Source organism: Melozone crissalis, unplaced genomic scaffold (assembly GCF_028551555.1).
Source record: "Melozone crissalis strain CALT ecotype California unplaced genomic scaffold, PUWL_Pcris_2 ptg000023l_1, whole genome shotgun sequence".
In the NCBI taxonomy this organism is placed as follows: domain Eukaryota; kingdom Metazoa; phylum Chordata; class Aves; order Passeriformes; family Passerellidae; genus Melozone; species Melozone crissalis.
The window spans coordinates 27,053,391-27,072,553 of record NW_026535801.1 but is presented as its reverse complement, the minus strand read 5'-3'; the positions used below and the strand labels follow the sequence as shown (position 1 = coordinate 27,072,553).

Below are 19,163 nucleotides of genomic sequence, written 5' to 3'. Positions count from 1 at the left end.
CGTTGCCTTTAAAAGATTTCATTGTAAATATTAAAAGTCCGGAAAGAAATAATTAGCATTCAATGAGCTTAATCCCAGATGTACTGAGACAAATATATTTTTATATATATAATATATATATCATATATATTTTATATATATTTATATATTCTGACCTTCTCTATTCCAGCAGCTGTCTGGACCACACACAAAAAAAATATCAGGGCGAAACTGATGAGGGAAGGCGGCTGTATTATTCCCTAAGCTGTTACCATCCTGGACCAAAAACCCACGTCGAAATCGGATCTATTCTTCGCATGTAATTGACCGGGGAAACGTGGATCTTACATGGTCACGTTTCCTTTCCTCCTTTCACAAAACAGGAACGTCATCAAACGCATTGGCAGCTTGTACAGACCATTGTGGATGGCGAGGCGGTCAGGGCTCTATCAGCAATTGCAGGGACCTCCTTTTGATGCATTGGACGAGGCTCCTTCTTTCTCTCCTCCACCGTCCCCACCTTCATTTTCCTCCCCTTCTGTCCTCCTCCTGCTCTGACTGTTGCTCTCTCTCACAGGCATTGACATTCAACCATCGCAAGTCTGTCGCACTCTCGCTGGCAGGGAAAAAAAAAGCGAAGCAGATAATTCTCTTCTTTCTCCTAAAAGGCTCGGATGGAGCACAATGCGCCAGACACATGGGGCAGCATGGCTTATTTTTCGTGCGGTTCCTACCGCTTTGGCAACATCGAGCTGGTGTGTGCGTGTGTGCCTTCCTCCCTCAGCAGCAGCCTCCTCTCCGCTCTCCCATCCGGCTTGCCGTGATGATGTTGCTGTTGCTATCTCCCTTGGATGCAATGGGGAAGGCAGATTGTTTGCAGTGCGAGCGGGGATTTGCAGGAAGGGAGGGGTGGGACGTGGCCGCGCTCTTCTTCCTCCCCCAGCTTGAGGAAAAAAAAAAAAAAAAAAAAAAAGAAGAAGAGAGAGAAAGAAAAAGCAAAAAGGCGGTGTGAGAGGGGGAGAATCAAAGCGAGGAATGGAGCCCTTCCCAACCTTTGATGCCCCGAGCTGCCGGCTGCCTGCGAGAGCCCACGCCGGGGAGGAAGGGAGGAGGGGCGGGGAAGGGGCTGGGCGGGCGCTGCGGCTTCAGCACCACGGGGCGCGGACAGCTCCGCCGGGCGGGGCGGCGCGGGGCGGGGCGCGGAGGCTCCGCCGGCGCTGCGCCCCCGGCCCGCCCGCCGAGCCCCGCCGAGCTCCGCACCGGCCCCGCACCTGTCCCGCCGAGCCCCGCACCGGCCCCGCCGAGCTCCGCACCGGCCCCGCCGAGCCGCGCACCGGCCTTGCCGAGCCCCGCCGAGCTCCGCACCGCCCTCGCCGAGCCCCGTTCCAGCCCCGCGGAGCCCCGCTCCGGCCCCGCCGAGCCCGGCCCTGCGGGACGCGGCCTCGCCGCCGAGGGCACCCGGAAGGCGGCAAAGCCTCGGCGCCCCGGCGTGTTCCAGGCGGGTTTCCAGCTCCCACCGGCCGCTGCGGGTCCTGTGACACACGGGAACTTCCAGGGCCAGGAGGCAGAGGCCGCAGGTGCGGCGGTGTCTCGGGTAGTGGTGAGGGTTTTACGTGTTCCCAGCAGGAAGCCGAAACCCCACCAACAAACTTTTCCCTAGCAGACTAATTTGTTGCAGGGGTTTTCACGGTCTAATAGCTATGATATCATTATTACATTTTACTCCAGCAGCGTTTTTTGCTGATAGATTTGTTTTGTTTCAGTAGCATGTATTTCAGTAGAAATATGGGTTCCTTGTAGCCCAGTGGAGGGTAAATATGACTGAACACTATTGCTTAATTAGAGTTTTGCTGCAAGTAATGAATGGATGTCAAGGCCAATAGTTTTTACTCTCTCAGCCTGTTTGAAAATTTTAAGTAGCAGCTGCTGTTGGCCATTGCTCTTCTCTGCAATCATCAGAAGTGGCTTTCCCCACCCCATCCTGCGATGTCTGTGTGTCCATGCAGACCCTGCAGCCTCTGAATGCGAGGGGGAACTTAGGTCTCAACTGGAATTTGGTATTTGCATTCCAGCTGGAACAGCTGACAAAGGTGCTGAGTTTCATGTGGACCAAAAGTATTATTGATCCAGTCTATGCAATCTGGCTAATGTCAGTGCAATAGCTCAGCTCAGGGACCAGTGAATACCTGCAAGATGAGACACACCTCTTGGCGCCTGGGTCTGACATCATGACAATGCCATTGAAATTTCATTTAATTTGGTTTCTTCCTTAAACTTCTCCTTGAGGAGGCCATTGCCTGCGCCAATGCCCAGTCTGGGTACTTTAACTGGTCTTGTGTACAAGGTCTTCATTGGCAGTGACCCAGGCAATACCACTGATAAATAATCTCATGTCTCTTTAAAGTTGTGCTGGGCCCTAGACAATGATTTGAAATTGTTACCCATAGAAAAAGACATGATGTGCATAAAACATCGTGTCATGATTAGTAGAGGAATCTATGTTGTTACCTAATTAAAAAGGAGCAGACTGATTATTTGCTACAGGAAAATGAAACCAGCACATGCAATTAATTTCCAGGAAATAAATTACACATTGGGATGCTTTAAAACATTCATCAATGCAGCCTGCCGTTCCTCAGAAAAGCTGGGCAGATTTGCCAGTGTAGCTGTCTACAACATATTACAGCTTCTCAGAATTTCATACGTGTCTAATGGGGTCATTAGAGAAATAATAATGGAAAGAGCATTTTAGAGACTTCCTGTATGTGAGACAGGCTGGCTAGAGGCTGAGTCTCTGTGTCCATGCTCCAGGATGGCTTTCCACCACCACCCCCCATGCTTTTTATTGCTCCCATCTTGTCTTGATGTCACCAACATTTTCAGAATGGTTCCATCAATAATAGAACTGGAGAAAAATATATTGTTGTCATCCTTCTCTTGTGTAAAGCATCTTTCATCCTTCCCTCCTGCCCAGGCCTGGTTTTACAGAAAGGATATTCTCAGGCTAGAGGAGATCTTTGTGTTATACTCTGGGTTTTAATGTATGGGCTGTGTGCCCAGAGAGTTGAATGGCTGATAAATGTGACAAAATAAATAAAACAAATAATAAATCGGAAGTGCTCCATATGCTTCCCTGAGGTGAGTGGGTATTATTTCTGTTTTGGTAAATGGGACAGCTGCCAATGTTGTCACACTTGGGTGCTGCATTCAGGCCCTTTGGTATGGATCAAGGTGTCTCACTTAAAATGTTTGCACTGGAAAGAGCTGGCCAAAGACACTTTGGTGAGATCCCAGTGAGAGTCAGGATGTGTTAGGAGGCCAGTTCAGCCTTCCTAATTTTGCTTCACAGGAAGCAATGTGCAGCAAATGATGGGCAGCACCTTCTTTTGCAGAAGGACCTGTTTCTGGGAGTTTTGATTCATTGTCTCTTGAGCCCACTAACAGGCAAGAGGTAAACATTGGGAGGACAACCATGGGAGGCATCACCTCTGGCAGACACTACCTCTGCCCTCCTCGGGTACCCAAAGAGGAAGGAAAAACACATGACTCAATCAGCTGAGAGTGGATAACTGGTTCCTCTTGGTTGCTTACATCCAAGCTACTGACTAGGAAATTAGACTGGGATATGTCCAGGCATCTTGGCAGGACTGTTTGTTATAGAAGGATTCAGGTGTCAGGCTGCAGGTTGGTCTCACAGCAGACACTGGTTATCTAAGGCACCGTGTGGGCCCATTTGCCCTTAGCTACTCCCTCAACAAGGACAAAAAAAGTATTGCTATTCATGTGCCTCCTCTTCACCTCTCTGTACAAGCCATGGCTCAGCGGAGAGGGGGTGGAGGAAGCAAGAAAAAAAGTGGCTAGAGCTGCATGAATACTTGGTCTGCCTGTGTGGCAGCTTGATATAAAATCACATAAACAAATTTTTATTTTCATTTTTTTATGTTGTTAGTTCAGGGATTTTTTAAAAAATGGCAGAGATAGGAAGAGGGCAAATGCAAGCAGGAAAACATTATGTGGACTGCAGCTGAACAGATTGAACCCAGCACACTGGTCATTGTGCACAAGCATGTGAGAGACAGACAATATAAATGCTGATGTGGACAGAGAGGATCAGGGAGCCAGAAAGCTGCCAGAGAAACATTCCTTTGTGTTTTCCATCTCTCAGGAAACAGTTACCTAAACCCATTTTCATGCCCACCTACTCGGTCAATAGCTGCACTGCGCCTCCTGCTCCACTTACAGCTCCTTAATGGTGCAGAGTAGCTTTGATTGCCGTGGCATGGGCCCCATCCCTCTGGCAAACCATTACTTAAATCCAATACATTGAAGGTTCCTGCTGCTCTCTCAATGATGGGGAGCTGCTCATCAGCTGAGTACCCTCTGATTGCTTGTCACAGCCAGACTTCCTAGTTCTTTTTCCCGGACAGAGATATTAAATAAATCTCAAGTGATGTAATTACCATAACTCAGTTGAGGAAGCCTGTGGGCAGATGCAGCCAGGGGCCAGGGGGAAGCTCTGACACTTTTTTTTTTTTTTTTTTTTTTTTTTTTTTTTTTTTTCTTTCTTTCTTTCTTTCTGGGCAGTTGCAAATGTGCTGATGCAAAGGATGTTGCTGCTGGAAAGCTGGGTTGAGAAGATGGGGGTTATGCATCTTCTAAACATTCAGAAATAATCTATATATTGACTGGAATAATCTCAGAGGAGAACACAAATAATTTCTGGAGTTTTGTGCCTTGGTGTATCTGCTGTCTTGGACTGGAGCAAAAGTCATTGCCCACTGCACACAGGGAGTTCCTGTGCTATTGCTTTCTCCCCCGGCAGGGACTGAACTTCCACTTGCTCTCTTCCTGCAAAAATCATGGTCTGTCTCTGAATTGATACAGAACAAAATTTTCTATTTCCATGGCAGCTTGCTCTCTACAAAGGGGAGAGAAAAAAATTGGTTCTTCTTTGAAAAATCAGGCATGTCCAGCAAAAGGACCCCAAGAAAAGCGAAGTACAACTGCACATCTTTTTGCCTGGGTTCAGGAAGAAATCCATGTCTTTGTTTTAGAGCTTTCTCTACAAGCAGGCTTGAGGCCAGTCAATGTGCAGGAGAATGTGGGTGAGAAGATACTACTGCTGATGAGGACAGCCCCCACTTTTTCTTTCTTTAGGCTCTGGATTTAAAATTCAAACTTGCAGTGCCACAGCACTTCTCTTCAGGACTAGACAATTTCAAACATGGAGCTTTCCTGGTAACAAGTCCTACACTACCTCCTACAAAAGGAATTCCTTGTCCCCTTGGATGACTAGTCAGAACTCTGACTGGAACAGAGCAGCTGCAATAGATGGTGAGTTTCAGGATCTCTTCAGAAGGCATTCAGCCAAATGCTGAGTGGATTTAACTCTCCAGGAATGTAGTAATTGTCATGAAATTCCAAGCCTAAAAGGACCTGAAAATTAGACATTAAAAAAAAGGAAAGTATATAATCAAAAGTCCCTTGGATGTTTCCACTCCTCTCCTAAGTCAAGTCAAATTTGTTTCAAGTGTCTAATTGCTTTCTCAGATGTATGTTATTTTAGTGACACACAACAGACCTAGAACTGGCTTACACTTGTCTGATGGATTTAGAGTAAAATGAATGTTGTTAAACAAGCTCATTAGGGGCTGATCCTGAGAGATATCCCATGCTCTCCAAATCCAGGGGAACAGAAAGGATCCAGCATGTCATCCAGCATTTGCTTAGTTACCAGGGTTCATCAGCAGACACAGAAACACTGAGGATGTTCCCCCTAGGACCATCATCTGGCACAACACTGCCATCCTCGAGAAAAAAGCAACAGTTTTGTATGGGAAGATTGATAGTCTGTCCTCAGGAGGATCTGTATCTGGCATAAAGGGGTAGTGCACGGAGTCACCACACCAGTATGTCCAGGAGATTAATCCTGTGAATCTTGTGCTGAGCTAAGATCCTTCTTGAGCTACAATTCTCCTTCAGTATAATGAATATTTGGATATTTGAGACTGTTTCTCCAAATTCTTACCAATCTTAGGATTTAACATCTTAGGCTGCCCAGATAGCTTCCCCATCTACAGCACCTTGTTTCTGGATCAGCAGGCAGATATACACATGCTGCATAAATACAGTGCAGGTAGTGAAGTTGCTTACAAGCCAGATAATCTCCTTAGCTTCATCAGCAGTAGGTGGGTTTCCATGTTGGCAGAGGCCAAGACCCAGACATGAGAAGACCTTTTTAGGTGTCTCCTAAATGATCTTTATTGCATAAAATGGGTCTTGAGAAGAGCAGGGTCACTGGAGATGAGAGAAAGGCACACTGAAGTACATTGCAGGAGGACATCCTAGTGTCTCCTTGTGCATACCCACCATATGCACCAGCTCCACATCATTTTCACAGAAGAAGGCAGTAGGCTTCCACAACTGCCTGGAAGTGTCAGGCACAAAACACAGGGCTCACCCACAGCCTGTTAAAATACTGCATTATCTCCTCTCTTGCCCTGACTATGCTCCAACACACATCAGAAACACAGAAAAGATCACAACTGTCATTAAAAAGTGCACAAAGGTTCCACTGGCAGGTGTCACTCTCCTTGGTGACCTCTCCCCACAACTTTGCACAAAGGACAAGTGCAGTGTCTGTCAATGAATGAACTGAAGGCTCCAACAGGAAAAGAGGAGTGTGGATTTAAAGGCAGGGTTATTGGAGGTGGCATAGTGCAGACGATGAAAGCAGAGGGAAATAGAAGAGTGGGAAAAATTAGTGGATTTACATCCATGGAAAGAGGAATTGATTTTTGACCATTGCATTTCTAAGGAGCATCCCCCAATAGTACCTCAGAATGGAAACTTTGTTCTGAAAAGGAGGTCTTGGCCTTGCATGTGGCCCAGACACAGTATTTGAAAGGGAGCTTAAACATCACATTGACACTCTCCCAGGGCCTTAGGAGCACATGAAGTGAGAGACTGTTACATCCAAGTGATGGCCCAGATCTACTGCTTCCTAATGCACTTTATGTTAATTAAAGTGAGATTTCAAAACCATACACATTTTCTTACCAAGATAATTAACTGATTTAGAAGCTTATGTAGTTAAAGAGTTTTGTAATTACATTTTATTGTGGGGGAGCATTTTAGGGATGAATGCTGTCATAAACTGAACATCTCCATAAAGGTGGTGAGTGCCTGGGTTTCCCTGTGGGATGAGCCCTCAGTGCTGATGAGCTGGAAATCTCTAGTTTTTGGGGTCATGCAGCTCCTAATGACTTGGTCCCAGCAGAGAGAAATATTCAGTCTTGCAGACCCTAAAAGGAAACCCTCAAAAGTAATGGTTTCTGAGCCAGTGTCTGCAAGTAGGCAACAACTCCATGCTGCTAAAGGGGCTCTTCCTTCCTAACAGGCCTGGGCTCTCTCTGGTGATGTTTTTTAACCCTCAGGTCATAGTGCAGATGACTGTGGTGATGGGCTGACTCTAATACCAGTCCTTTCCATCTTAAGACTAGTGTGGTCTCTCTGGATCTTCCTCCCAGACAATGTGCTCTTGTTCAGAGGGAGAAAACAAGCTGTCAACCCCAGGAAACACATCTCTCCCTGCATAATCGCCAAACTCACAACTCTGTGAGTTTGTAAGGACATAAATTAATTCTTGGCCCTGAAAGCACTTAAGCTAGATGGGAAGAGCTACAACCCCTTTGATTTATATTGGGAAACTGAGGCACAGGCAAGAGAATGCCCCCTTTGAATCGGCAGCGAAGTGCCGCGTAGGAAACTATTTTACCTCATAGCATGGCTCTCTTTGAGAGCAATTTGCACATCCTTGTGTGATGTGCAAGTAAGAACACATGCAATATATCTCTATTTTTCTTCCCTCTTTTTATGACTGAATAATTGCACAATCTTTCTTGCATGGAAGTTTGACTGCTGCTGTTTATTGCCCCCTGGAAACGGGATGACAACAGCCCATGGCTCCTCCGCAGCAACTCGCAAAGGTCTCCTAAGCAGAGAATTATGCCCATTGGAGGCAATAAACAGCAGGAACAGTAGAGTGACTAAGCACCAAAGATCCTGCATTTGTGTAGAAACTAGCAATGAAAAGGAGGCAAGGATGCCCTGGAGAATGGTGCCTTAGGAAAAATGTTTCCAGCATTTTCTAAAAATGAAGGTTTTCGTGCATAAAACACAGGCCAAATTTGAACCTCATTCCACTGTTGAAGCTGTTTGTGATCCTGGGTATGACTTTCATGCTAAGCATCAAGACTTAATAAAAAACTGGTAAATCACAATAGAATTGGCCCAGGGTAGACTGAGATGTATTCTCTTGCTCTCTCTGAAGTTGTTTGGGTGTGTGGAGGTACTGGTAGAGCCTCCTGGGTATCAGGAGAATGTGCAGACAGAGATGGAGTCCTTTCCATCTAAAGCCATCATGTGTTGGGACTCTGCTGCTGAGCCTACCCCTGACTGGCTCTGCCATTTGGGGAACCCTCATTTAGGCAGAAAAGGATCAAAACCTCAAGGGATCTCAGCATAGGATACTGCCCACATGGTCTCTTCTCTGAAACAGAGCTGCACCTGCAGTAGCACTGGCACCATGTGATCCCATAAAATCACTGTCCCAATGAAATCCTGATGTACAAGGGAAAAAAAATTAATCTCCTTTTGTTCTCTTCCCTGACCACCTCCTTCCTACATTTTTCTTCTTGATTCATTTTTATGTTCAGTGATATAAATTTTCCAGGTCAGTGCTAAGTCCCTTGCTTGTGTGATCTTTACATACCAGCAGACATATTCAGAGAGATGAGAGGAGACCAAGTGCAAATCAATCCATCCTGCTGACACTTTTATTTATCTATTTTCTTTCCCCATCTGCCACTCCTCAACTGCCTCTGTGTGTGTGTGAAAAAGGGATAGGGAAAGGGGATGGGACACTGGTAGAGCCACTGAAGAGCTCTCTACTTGCAACTGCAGCTGTCCCTTTTTGTTCCTACCACCCTGCTATCCACTGCTCCCTCTATTAATTCTGCTTCCTACTTCCCTGCTATCCAGTGCTATCCATATGGGTGTCAAATAAAAATAACACAGGGCATTTTAGTGCTGATACAAGATGCCAGGTTGACAGTCAGGAAGCCAAGCCCAGACTCGACACCAGTGGCAAAGCTGCCTTGCTGCTGAGGGCATTGAGAGAAGAGATGGTTTTCCCAAGAGAAAAGCACCAGGGTCTGCAGCCCAAGCTGAGCTCTTTAGCCGAAATCAAAGACAGATGTACATTATTTGTGGACCAGGCAGAGAGGAGGACTCTTAACACACACTGACTATTATATTTCATGGTTGTGACATCCAGCAGCCACATGGAGAGAAGAGACAGGAGTCTGTCCTTTTAGGTTTGCATTTAACCGTGCCTCCCCACTGAAATGTGCAAGCCAAGGTTAATCATGGCACAGAATGGAATTCTTTGCTCACTAGGCTTGGGCCAAGACCTGGATTTTTTCATGTAGTCTGTATCACCTGCAATAATTTCTACTCTACTCTGATCCAAGATGGCTATGAATCATCAACTAGGGCAGGGTCCAATGGCTGTTAAGTTTCTCACATATTAAATCATTGACACAATCTCCATCTAGAGTATTTAACTTTTTAAGCAATCCTGTTTTCTTTTCTAGGAGCTAAGCCTCAAGAACTCATGACCCACCAGGTATTTGCAGAGTGACATGCATTCAAAATGCAATTCTTTTATAGCAGTGGTGTTATCACATAGTGAACTTGTTCCTGGAATGAGCATTGCTTAGGAGTTGTCAATACTTTAATCTGATTTATACAAGCTGTGTTCTTCCTCTCTCTCCCTCTTCCCTCAAATAAACGCTAATAAGTTTTCAACCTGGACAAATCCCAGGAAGTGGAATCAGTACCTGGCAATATATCAGCTTTGTTGCTGAAATCAGGAATGAAGCAGGGACAACTGAAAATGCTTTTCCCAGTTGTTTTTGATTCAGCTTGCAAATAGATGGTGCCTGTCTAAAGTATGACTGCCCTATAGGAATTCACTTCAATTCTTATACGACTGTGTGCCAATTAAGTAATTAAAGTGTGGAAAATCTATTAAAAAAAGGTGGTGGCATCCACAGGGAACATTAATACTGCAAGGTGTCAGGCCCATGGATAAAACCTGACAGCATCTGCAAATTCAGAAGGAACTACCTGTTCTGCTGTTAAGAGACCAAGTTTAGGTGCTGATCAGAAGATTTTGAAGACTTGGTCTTTAACTTGTTTGTGACTGGAAAGTATTTGTAGGGCACAAGGGGTTAGTCTTTGTCCTCCAGGACTCGGTTGTCATTTTACAACCTTACAAAGCATTAGACATTGCAGGACATGAATGTCACTGCTTTTAGCCTCAAATTCTGTCAGCATGATATTGTGCCATGATGCAATCTCAGTCAGCATCTTGATTTGATTTGTGCATTGCTTCACAATTCCCTCCAGGAGGGCTCAGGGTCCAATTCTGCAAACAGCTCTGCAAATGAGAAGTCATACCCACCACTGCTTAGAGACCTTGACATCCAGCAGCGCTCTCAGAGCACGGAGCAGCGCCCCATCCTCACAAAATTACATGGAAATGGTGGCCATTTCCAAACTTCACTTGACCTCAGAGGCAATGCTTGATTTCTCCGTGTTATAGTGAATCCAGATGGGCAACAGGGAAAGAATCAAGGGACTTGCTGAAAACCCAGCTGCTGCTTCTGAGCTTGGATTTTCCAGGTCAATACATTTCAATTTTTTTCCACCAAAAGAGAGAAGAGAAAACCTCACTCTTCCATGCTCAGTCTTAAATCAAGCTCCTGCAAGATAATCTTAAAAGGAATTTCTTGCCTGTTAAAAGAGGAGACCCACTCCCAGCCCACACTTCTGCACTGACTGTCTTTTATTCAATAAACTCAGTGTTTGTACTGTCTCTGTATGTGTGCACCCTCGCATGACAAAGAGATCCAATCAGACAACTCTTGCACTTTCCTCCTTTCTGTGGTGCAATATGAATAGCTGCTATATGGAGCAACTTCTGAATATGAAAGATGGAAAATGTCAAATAGACCATCAGAAATAACTGTCGTTAAAACAGATGATCAGCAAGGGAAATGTATTGCCTCAATACATAAGCTAGGATCAAAATGTGCATTTTATAGTAGACAGCTATGTGATAACCACATGATCAGTCACCTAAAACTTGGGTCTGATCCCTGGTACAGACAAAAGGAAGGATTCAGTGGACAGCCATACTGAATAGGAGAAGTAGTTCCTTTATTCTTGTATAATTAAGCTAATTCTCCTCATCTGTAATTGTTGTCATTCTTTTGCTTTATAATCCTTTTGACTGGACATAAATATTCCAAACAGCAGTAGTTTCTTGGGTCCCAGAAGCTGAGCTTAGACAAACTTTTGTGATTCTCAAACCAGGTCATGAGCAAACTTTCAGTGGATCTTTAATAAACCTTTCTCAGTGTTAGGTAAGAACTGGTATGTAACACAAAACATCAAATGAGAGCTTGTAGTTGAATTTTGACATGACAAACACTAAATTTGTTACTTATCATACAATGTCTAACATTTATATTTATTTATAGCCCCACTGAGAAAAGTACAACTCAGCTCTACTCACTTGTGAGGAACCCTGCATACCTGTGCCACCACAGGAACAAAGAAGTATTAATTGCACTACCAGTCCATCAAGCTATTCATGCCACTCCTTCTCTCACCACCCTGTATTAAGCCTTTTAAAGCCAAAAGTGGTGTAAATCTTTCTAGATGCCAGAGGACCATTTTGCTAAAACACTATCCATCTTAACAGCCTGCCAGATTTCTGAATGGGAATGACTTCTTTGGTGGGAAGAGGCCTATAACTTATACTGCTTCTCATTTCCTGAAGCACTGGAATTTTGCTGCTCCCTAATGTTATTTTATTAAGATGCGATTTGTCATCATGTTGCTGAAAGCAAGATAAAATGCTGGCTAATTAAATTCCTTATTTAACTTGATGAGCATCTGCTTTCTGTAGTCACAATCTTTCAAACAGAACCTTTATGGCTGTTTCTCAGGATCTGGCTATTAGGATTTTTGCTATGATCGGAAAGGGGAAATGCCCTCCCTAAACAAAGCACATGCACTCCCATTGCCTATGACCCTTGCTGTTTATAATAAGAGATGCATGGGTAGATTGCAGCAGTACTTTGCAAGCACACTGCCCTGACACTTCAAGAGCACTCCCTGTTGTGGAATAATTGCTATCCCATGGAGCCCAGTGGAAATCACTGAGACAAGCTGGTAGCAAAATACTGCAGCTGACAGCAAGTGTTTTCTAGATCAGGCTGCTACACAAAATATAATAAACAAATCACCTTGTGACCTCCACCTTCTTTAGCAGATGAGACTCCCAACACAAAGGAAAATCTTCTCTGTTGAAGAAGCAGGCTTAACAAGCTTAAGCACACACTTCAAGTTGAGCATGTGCTGAAGCAGGCTGTTTGTCAAGGCCAGATTCTGGCTCACTTTCCAAGAACTGCACTCACAGTTTCTAAGATGAGAGCAACCTTCCTGCATCATTGGTTGAGTGAAGACTAGGGTAGAAGCAAGTCCTCTGCTGAGTCCACATTCCTAATTCAAGCAATAGTCTTACCTTGCTCCCATCTAAGCCACAGCAGAGGATGGCAAACAATTGTATCCGAACCCACTGTGAGCTCAGGGCTTTTAGGAAAGTCTTGAGGATGCCACAGGTCTAGGTCCCTCCCTTGGAAGACCCCTTGGCATCAGACCTTGCATCCCACAGAACTCCAGAGGTGCTCTGCTGACTCCTTTTGGTCGGGATTATGCTTTGAGATCCTTCAAGGAAAGGTGCTGCTCCTGTGAAAGTGCAAAAAACCATGAATATTATATTGGTGTAATATCACACCAGTGACCCCTGATTCTACTGCTTAAAGGACATCTCCATATCTCTGGGTCTCTTATGCACCAGGAGAAGAAAGGGCAGAGAACTGTAGCTAGCTTTAACAAACAGGATCTCAATTCCTGGCTTCATATAAACACAAGGCCATAGGATTAGCTGTTTGTTCTGAGCTTGAAAACCAGGCCAATAATCTAAACTCCAGAATAGAACTAGGAATGCAACTTCAGTTTGTTTAACCTCATTTCCTAAAGAAATAAGCTTATGCAGTTAAATTGTCTCTGTGTGCACGCAAGCCTTTCCTTCTAACTTTGGACCCTTCTGCCAGTTGAACTGTGTTTCACAAAGATAAAGTTCTGTTGAGCATCTGAACCAAGAATCCCTGCCACTGGTGTGCTCTGCTCCAGTCTTAAGCATAAGATACTGGAGAGTCCACACTGCCAGTGCCCTCACCCAGCTGGATCACAGCTCATATTGTGTTAAACGCTGGTGACACAGAAGCTCTGGAAACTGTTTGAATTTCAATGTAGGATATGGGGTTTTTGTCTTTTAATTTTTGTTCTGGGTGCCAGTGAGGTGCTACCCCCACACGTGGGCTGCCTCACACAAAAGATCAGGAGTAGGCTCAACTTTGCAGCAGCTCTGTGAGGCAGCGGCCTGGCAGCGAAGCAGAGGCCATGTGCTGTGCAGACCATTGCTCTGGACTGCAGCTATGGAGGGGAACCCAGCCAAGAAGGACAGAAGGCAGAAAAGAGACCCTGCAATCTGTTGGAGGGGTTGTCCTATAAACAAGAGCAGGAAGGCTTCAGCATGCCAGGGAAGAAAAAGCTGTGTAGATAAAAGAGGCTGCTTCAAAAGAATGGAGGGGGACTAATTTTTCTTGCACCGGGCGGCCACAAAGAGGGAAAAAGAAGTGGTCTTCACTGAGCTGGCAGTCAGAGGAGGGGAGCAACCTTCTCATGCTAGAAAAACACACAAAAGCCTCTGCAGGTGCCCTTTCATCAGAGTTTCAAGGACAGCAGGATTCAGCAAACTCCAAATTTTGTCTTTGGTCCTACAAAGATGCTCAGGGAAAGGGCCTGAGCTCTCAAATGGGCCAAGAGGCCATGGTCCTTGATGTGCCTCAATGGCAGAGGGGAAGTCAAGGGGATTTAGAACTGTCTAAGACAACAAATCCAGGGAATTATAGGGGATGCAGGGTCAGCATCTCCCCAAACCCAAGCACACCCTGGCCCTCCAAGCCCAGGGCTTGAGGTCCCCATTAGGCAGCTTTGATTTCCTTAAGGATCCCAAACCAGAGCAGAGGAAGTACAGCCCCACAGCCTACAGAGCAGAGGTCTTGTAAAGAGTATGTGGCCTGCTGTGGCCTAGCAGCCCAAAATAAAGGTTTCTCTATCTGGAACAAGCTCTGACAGTCCTGTATGTCCCCAGTCACACCACTTGACTGGTCTTAGATGGGTACAAACTGATAAGATGGGATTAATTTATTTTAGAAGGTGAAACAAATTCTCCATAGCTAGTCAAAGGTTGGTGCAATTGGGCATTGGTTATGGTGTCTCTGAGCTCAGTGTGGGCTACCAAAACCCTCCCAGAAGCTGGGGCATCTCAGGATCCCTAGCCTGGGCTGATTTCCAGTTCTCTGTTGGTTAGCTTTGCTACACACAGCAGCCCTGCATGCAATTCAGCCCCAGCAGAGAGTGCAGGCTGGCCACACATCCAGGAGGAAGGAAGCGAGCTCTGTTCATGTGGAGAACCACCAAGGTGTGCTGGCAAAGTGGTGAAATGGGGCAAATATTTTCAATATGACAGTAATAGGGACCTCTAAAGAGCAGCCTAAGACCCCTCAAAGGATAATCCATGAGATTCCAGAATGGCTCGGAAGTTTTGGGAGATTCATATTAGATATTAGCTGCTGCTCATATCAGATGTACAATACAGGCAGTTCTGGCTTATTTGAAGCCAGCAGTCAGCCAGCTCAGCCCATGAGAGGAGGTTTAGAGCATGATCCAAATGACACAAAGCTCCTGCTAAGAACAACACTGAGAACCCCATTTCCTTAATTTTTTTCACTGATGGGAGCATTTCTTTGGAAGGATGTGAACCATTTCCTCTGCAGCACAGCCGGGGTGCACCATCCCTCCCAGGATTTTCACTCTGCATCTCTGCCCCTGACCCAGTATGTGGAGGGTGAGTCCAAGCCACTGCTGGAATCATGTTCTGGCTGAAAGGACACCTGGAGTGCACCAGCAAACTGTTTGCAAGTGGCCTCTCATTTTGTAGGTCTGTTCTCTGCATGGCCGGGCTGTTCCTGGTGTCTCGCTGAACTTGTGCCATATGGAGCAAATGCTGCAACGTCTGTCTGTGTCTGCCTGACCGTGCCACTCAAGGGCTCTCTGCAAACAGTGCTCTGCTCTCAGTATTTGCATGAGCTGGGACAGTCCTTGGATGGGACTGTCTTCTCACCCTTCCCAAGTTGTTGGTTTTTTTCCCCACAGGATCTCTCAAAGCATAAGGAGCCATCACCAGAGACCTGGAACTGGACGGCTGCTGGCAGGGAGAAGGTGGCTGGAAACAGTTGCAGGGTTATGCTCTGCACCTTCCCTCTCCCTCTCATCCCTATGTGACACTGGGATCTGGTTTAGCTCTGGGCAGTGAAAAGTGTGACAAGAAAGAGAGAAAAAAGGTCTCTCATCCGCTCCTTTCCCTCTCTGCTGTGCAGCCACCTGGAGTCTGCTGCAAGGGAAGAAAGGGCAAAGGCAGAAGATCTGGACAGAGACCATGGGGCTATGCATCCCTTCCTAGCAAACATGCTCTGCAGCAAGAGGACCTGAAACATGTGAAAAAGTTTGATTTTTTTTGCTTGAGAGAGGCAAAACCCTGGACCCAGACATCTCCTTAGCCTGTGGTTTTCTTGAACAGTGGTGTGTTTGGAAGTGCCTGTGTGCATGTGGTGTGCTCATGTCTGCGTGGGATTCCCAGGTGAGGAACAGCACTCTCAGGGCTGTGATGTGTGTTGAGTTGCACCTCACTCTTCCTGCCTGCCTTGTTTTTCTCGGGCTGACAAGCTCCTGACTAATGGCAGTCACTGCTGCTTAATCAGGAAGCAATTTAATGATAACCTTTTCTAATTAACTAGCAGAGAGAAGAATGAATAAACTGTGAAACAGCCAGCTGGCTGCAGTGTCCTGAGCCAAAGGGCCTGTCAGGTGAGAGAAAATGGTGTCTGGGGACAAGGACGGCAGCTCTGGGCCTGCCACTGGGCAGGGTAGTAAAATTCTGAGGTGGGAGGGGGTTATGGTGTTCCCCAGGGCCTTTTCTCTGCTTTCTCCCCTGCTCTGGTCACCCACATGGGGAATGTGACTGCTCAGGAAAGGCATCTCCATGTGTATGATCAAGCCCTATGTATAATTAAAACCCTGGGAGGACCTTTTATTTGAATTTTTATTTTAACTGATGTAAATATGAATAATCACCTTATTTTGAAGATGCTCACAAAATCATAAACCAGCCCAAGTTGGAAAGCACATTGAAAGACCATCTGATCTAACCCTTTGTGGGAAAGGGAGCCAAGATGAGGTTATCTATCACCCTGTCCAATTGGATCTTGAAACCCTTCCATGATGGGGACCCCACTATGTCTCTGGGGAGCTTGTTTCAATGATTGATTGTTCTCAATGCAAAAAAATTCTTTCTCATTTCAAGATGAAGCCTCTTCCAGTGTAATTTCTCGAACAGTGTAGGACCCAGTGCTGGTCTCTGAGAGACTGCACTTGTGACAGGCTGCCAGTGCCAGCCTGCATAAAACCCATTGATTGCTGCCTTCTGCTGTGGCCTGAGAGCCAATTCCCTCCCCATGTCACAGATCCCCCCCTCCTTCAGCCTATCTGGTCAACTCATCCAGGAGGAGGCCATGGGAAACATGGTCAAATATTGTGCTGAAGTCCAGGTTAACTACTTCCACTACTCTTCATATATAGACAGAAAATGTCATTTGGCTGTAGAAGGTGGTCAGGTTAATCTGCCATGATTTCCCTCTAATAAATCTGTGCTGGCTTTCCCAATCACCTATTTCATTTGCTTTGTGATAGTTTCTTGGAAGACTGTACTACTTTCCAAGGGCCTGGAGTTATACTAATGGCCCCATAGTTTCCTGTGTCCTCTTTTGTGTTCTGCTTCTGGAAAGCCCTGACATCTGTCCTCTTCCAGCCTCCAGGCACATCCCCTCATCTGTCTGGTCACTAGTAGTGTCCCCAGGGATCAGTGTTGGGCCCAGTCCTGTTTATTGGCAATGTGGATGAGAGGATTGAGTTTACCATTAGCAAATTTATGGATGACATCAAGTTGGGTTGGACTGTCACTCTGCAGAGAAAGTTGGGCAGGTTGGATGAACGGGCTGAGATTAGGGTATGACATTTAACATGACTGAGTGCCAGGCCCTGCACTTCATCCACAACCACCCCAGACAGCACCACAGGATGGGGGCAGAGTGGCTGAAAAGCTGCCCGGTGGAAAAGGACCCGGGGGCGCTGGCTGACAGCAGGTGAACATGAACCAGCACTGCCCAAGTGGCCAAGCAGGCCAATGGCACCTGGCCTGTATCAGGAATAATGTGGCCAGCAGGACCAGGGCAGTGATTGTCCCCCTGTGCTCAGCACTGGTGAGGCCACATCCTGAGTGCTGTGACCATTTCTGAGCCCTTCAGCTCAGGAAGGACATTGAGGTGCTGGAGTGAGTCCAGACAAGGGCAACAGAGCTGTGAGGGAGCAGTTGGGGAGCAGGTGGGGGAGCTGGGGGTGTTTAGCCTGGAGAAAAGGAGGCTCAGGGGAGACCTTATCACTCTCTGAAAGCACCTGAAAGGAGATGGCAGCTAGCGGAGGTAGGGCTCTTCTGCCAGGCAGCCAGGGACAGAGCCTCAATCTGCGCCAGGGGAGGATAAGGTGGGACATTATGAAGAATCTCTTCACAGAACAGGCGATTAGACATTGGAATGGGCTGCCCAGGGAGGTGGTGGAGTCACCTGGAGGTGTTTAGGGAAAGACTGAACGTGGGCTTCAGTGCCATGATGTGGTTGACATGGTGGTGGTCGATCATGGGTTGGACTCGATGATCTCAGAGATGTTTTCCAACCTAACACCGATATTCAAAAATGACAAAGCAGCCTTGCAATGCCAGCTGCTGCTCCTAACTCCGGGGACAGACTTCTTCCTCACTGCTGACAAGAGCCGTGACCCTTTCTCACACATCAGCTCACTGCTGACTCCCCGCTCAGACACCGCTCAGGAACAGCACACATTGGACAGCCAGACCCATACAGCAGGGGCAGCGGGCGAGGCGATCTGCCCCGCGCATACAGCGCTGGGTGCTGGCTGGGGAAGCACTTCAGCCTGGGGCCGGCAGCACAGTCCCCGCACGCCGTACGGGACCTGAGCGGGGGCGGCCCCACTGTCCCGGCTTCCTCCACGGAACGCCGCAACCCCAGCGCCCCCGAGATGGCGCCGCGACCGGAAGACTTCATTTCCCAGCGCCCCGCGTGCCCCGCGCGCCCCGCTCGCCGCTCTTATCTCCCGGCGTGCTGTGCACTCCCGGCCGCTCGGTGCCACTGGGCGGTAGCGCAGGGCCTGCTGGGAGCTGTAGTCTCTCGACGGCGCTCCGGGCCGCGCCCGCCGGCGGTGAGCGGGCGGCGGAGCCTCCGCGGCGGGCGGGAAGAAAGCCTGACCTCCGGGACCGCGGGGGTGGCGGGGGTACCCGAGGGACGGGTCGGGACCTCCGTGGTGTCTGGGACGGGAGCCTGCCCGGCTCCTGGGAGAGGAGGGGGCAGAGGGTGAGCCCCACCGCCCGCAGGAAGCTGAGGAGCGGAGGGGCGGGCATCCCGCAGGACGCGGGCGGCGAGTGCATGGAGCGGAGCGGGCTGCTGGGAGAAGTGGCGGGAGGCAGCTCCTCGCTGCTGTGTGAAGGTCCGTGACCTGCGAATGGAGCTTTCTCAGGAGGAGCTGGCTCTGACCTGTGGGGTTCAACATGTATGTGCCACGCTGTGTGAGATACCCAGGAACCGAAGGTGAACAGGGAAGATGGGCATCGTCCCATCTTTGCTAAAAGGGTACCCGAAATAGGACACACTAACACCAAAGGGATGTAATCCTTTGCCTCCATGTCCTTCGCAGGGCTGGCTCTGCAGTGCAGGGTTTCCCTGTGCTTTGCTATTTTACTAGTTCTGCTGGGAATTGCAGAGAAGAGTACTCTAATAGGAGTTTTCTCCTTTTTC

General features: G+C 47.3%; 1 protein-coding gene across 3 annotated transcripts in view; it reads left to right on the top strand.

Annotated features, from left to right (window-relative positions):
• The first annotated feature begins 18,511 nt into the window (after positions 1-18,511).
• SMARCAL1 (SWI/SNF related, matrix associated, actin dependent regulator of chromatin, subfamily a like 1) overlaps positions 18,512-19,163 on the top strand; it is a 35,151-nt gene continuing 34,499 nt past the window's right edge. For 2 of the 3 annotated variants that reach the window (XM_054277839.1, XM_054277841.1), the window contains exon 1: positions 18,512-18,570. The gene's annotated coding sequence lies outside the window, so the exon portion shown is untranslated. The other variant, XM_054277840.1, reaches the window with a different exon arrangement.